The sequence below is a fragment of the Bos taurus genome, chromosome 12 (genome assembly GCF_002263795.3).
Source record: "Bos taurus isolate L1 Dominette 01449 registration number 42190680 breed Hereford chromosome 12, ARS-UCD2.0, whole genome shotgun sequence".
NCBI lineage: Eukaryota > Metazoa > Chordata > Mammalia > Artiodactyla > Bovidae > Bos > Bos taurus.
Window position 1 is genome coordinate 78961968 of NC_037339.1, and position 4060 is coordinate 78966027.

Sequence of the window (4060 nt, forward strand, 5' to 3'; positions counted from 1 at the left end):
ACTTGTGAGGGAAATAGAGCGACATCTGCTGGACACAGCGTGAACTGCTAGCTCAAGGTAGTTCACGATTATTAAATGGTGCTACATTCCTCTCTATTACGTTAATTTCTTTGTGAAGCTGAGGTTTTTAGCTTTTGCAGAAAGAAAAGCAAGTACTGCACGATAATTAATGTGGAGTGTCCAATCTGATTCCTAAAGTTCAAAACGTTGTGCAGTGCCCAACAGGCAGGCACACACATCCCACTAATAAGTGTGGTTATGTGACAATGAAATAAAAATATTTTTTCCTTGAATTTATATATTTTTTCCAAGCGATATAAATCATAATTAAGTCGTTTGAACACATGCTGCTTAACACATTATTGATCGGGAGGTTTTTGCGGAAACGAATGCCCGTGGCCAACAATTTTGTTATGTAAATGAATATTGAAACACTCCAGTCAGTAATGTTTGGGTAACAAAAGACGTATTAATTCATCTTTGGTCATTTTGCCTGAGGGGTGCAATGAGGAAATTAAAAGCGCTGAAGGCATTGAGAGAGTTTGGGGACCTCTGACTTAAGGATGAATTCCTCCTGCTTTCTCTATTTCTTCCAAGTAATGAATCACAACCTGCATGGGGTGCCGTTGTGTGCATAGAACTAGGAAATCCTCAGACTTAAGTCTTCATCTCACTTATGACAAACACCGTCTCTGCCTTGTCCTCCCCCAAGTTCCCTCATTACCTTAAAACTCAAACCTAAGTCTCTCTGTCCCCAGTTCTCATGGCACATGGACTACACCATCACCATCTGTTGTAACTTGGGTCTTTAAAGCCAAGAGGAAACACGTGTCTCGGCTCCCCCAGAGACTTGTTTCTAAAAGGAGGCAGGCCATTCAGGTCACCAGAAGACTTGGCTTGGGTGTTCATCATTTTGCCAATACCCCGTCCTCATGGGTAATTCTTGACAGATGTTGTTCAGTCGCTCAGTTGTGTCCAACTCTTTGCGACCCCATGGACTGCAGCACACCAGGCTTCCTTGTCCATCACCATCTCCTGGAGCTTGCTCAAACTCACGTCCATTGAGTCGGTGATGCCATCCAACCATCTCATCCTCTGTCGTCTCCTTCTCCTCCCACCTTCAATCTTTCTCAGCATCAGGGTCTTTTCAAATGAGCCAGCTCTTCACCCCAGGTGGCCCAACTATTGGAGTTTCAGCTTCAGCATCAGTCCTTCCAATGAATATTCAGGGTTGATTTCCTTTAGGATTGACTGGTTTGATCTCCTTGCAGTTCAAGGGACTCTCAAGAGTCTTCTCCAGCATCACAGTTCAAAAGCATCAATTTCTTCAGTGCTCAGCTTTCTCTATGGTCCAACTCTCACACCCATACATGACTACTGGAAAAACCGTAGCTTTGTCTATAAGGACCTTTGTTGGCAAAGTAATGTCTCTGCTTTTTAGTATGCTGTCTAGGCTTGTCCTAGCTTTTCTTCCAAGGGTAAAGTGTCTTTTAATTTCATGGCTGCAGTCACCATCTGCAGGCTGGTGGACGATAGTTATGTTATGCTAAGTCACTTCAGTCGTGTCCGACTCTGTGCGACCCCATAGACAGCAGCCCACCAGGCTCCCCCATCCCTGGGATTCTCCAGGCAAGAACACTGGAGTGGGTTGCCATTTCCTTCTCCAATGCATGAAAGTGAAAAGTGAAAGTGAAGTCGCTCAGTCGTGTCCGACTTCTAGCGACCCCATGGACTGCAGCCCACCAGGCTCTTCCATCCATGGGACTCTCCAGGCAAGAGTACTGGAGTGGGGTACCATTGCCTTCTGCGACGATAGTCCATAGGGTTGCAAAAACTAGGACATGACTGAAGCAACTTAGCGTGCATCTAACATGTAACTATGTAACAGCCCTGTGTGTATGTGTGTGTGTGTGTGTGTGTGTGTGTGTGAAGTTGCTTTAGTCGTGTCTGTCTCTTTGCGACCCTATGGACTGTAGCCCGCCAGGCTCCCCTGTCCATGCAATTCTCCAGGCAAGAATAGTGGAGTGGGTTGCCATGCCTTCCTCCAGGGGGTCTTCCTGACCCAGGGATTGAACCCACATCTCTTACATCTCCTGCATTGGCAGGCAGGTTCTTTACCACCAGCACCATCTGGGAAGCCCCGTAACAGCCCTATAGAACATGTAACTATAGAACCACTCTATATAGAAGATAAATATACAATAGGCACATAGCGGTAACAGCTCTAGTTTGCACTGCCAACAAGTGACAAGCAATCTTCTTTTTTTAATTTTATTTATTTTTCGTTGCAGGATGCTTGCTCTGTGGCAGGGTGCTGGTCTTTGCCTTACATCAGCGTGAATCAGCCACAGGTCTACGTATGTCCCCCATCTCTTGAACGGCCCTCCCAGCTCCCACCCCAGACAGTCTTCTGAAACAGTTTACTCTAAATGCTGCATGGTGTGTAATCTATTTAAAGACCTTTCAAGGAACAAGTAGGAAATCAGAGTTAAATAATTTCAGTCTGAAATGGGGACACTATCAGCAGAATGTAAGCTATGGGAAACTCTACACAACAAACAACCTTGTTCCTTTGATTTGAAAAAATTGTCAGAAAAAAAAAAACAAAAACCCACAATGGAATGGGAACCATTAGAAAATGACATTCATGAGAGCTGGAAATCATCTGACTACATATTTGATACCAAGTAATTTCTGTTGCTTCTTAGATAGGAGATGGTTATTTAAAATAATCTCTCTAGTAGAGATTTGTAAAATGATAAAAATTATATATCTGTGACTTGCTTCAAAACACTAATGGAGAAGTAGAGGAGGCAGGTATGACTAGAGGTTAAAATTTTAGGGCTGAGTGAGGGGCACACAGAAGCCCATTATATTGTCCTTTTTGTGCGTATGTTCAAAATTCTCTACAAAATTTAATTAAAAAAATTTTTTTTAAAAAGTAAGAAAATATTTGACTTGATTGTCAAACCTGACAGACACGACTCCATGACTCACAGAAGATGCTAAGACCAGTATACTGAGGACAGAATCTAGTCTGTGGCTGTAGGTGCCTGTCTTGGGGAGTTAATGTCTTGTTATTGTTAAATATCAAGAAGTGAAATAATTTCATTGTTTTTAGTACTAAAAAAGTTCTGTGTAAGTTGTACAAAATTAGATACTTTCCTTGGTAAAAAAAAAAAAATTGAAATGTTTTTAATTTTCTATCAAGCATGCCCAAATATTCCACACACAGCAAATAATGTGTTTCAAAGAGATCAAGTAGCATTTGTAATAGAGGGAGGAGCACTGTTATCCCTAGCATGAATATAATGGTGATAAAAGTAAAATAAAATGATCAACATTATGGAATTTTTGAGGCAAAAAAAGATTTTTTTCCCCAAGTGAGACCAATATTTTATTAACATACTAGAAATAAGCCAGCACAAAGTACATTCAAAAACATTCCCATGGTGCTAAAAATCCCACCACCACCACACCCTCAGCCTCACAGATCTGGGTTTTCCCAGCAGCCCCTGGGCAGACTCAGCTTTTCCAGGCCTCCTCTAAGAGCCTGGGGGTGCAGTCTGAGGTCCTCAAGCATGTTGATGCCCCAGCTATGGCAGGTGATGAGCAGGTCATGGAGATGCTGCGGGTTCTGCTCGCCACTGGGGATGGCGACAAAGTCATCAGAGGAACCTGGGTCCTAAGGGCAGTATTTTACTCCTGTATCTTGTGACCCGTGACGTTGTTCAACCCCTGCTGCTCCCTAACACTGTCTCCCTCTAGCATCTGTGTCCCCATGCCTTGCAGGCTGTTCTTCCTCAATCTCATTGGTGGGCTACACTTCCTCCAACTCACCCTGCAGTCATTGGGGTGGGGTGGGGTGGGAAGGGGGCTTTGGCACCTGGGAGCTTCTCCTCTGGGGGCTTATAAGGAGGCGGCACAAGCTAAAGAGAGCTCTCCTGCATGGCTAGACCAAACCCAAAGTCATTTGCTTTCCCAACGCGCCCTCCCAGAACGGTAGATTCAAATCTACTGTAGAATGCCACTTTAGAAAACACTTCATGAGGAAGCCATC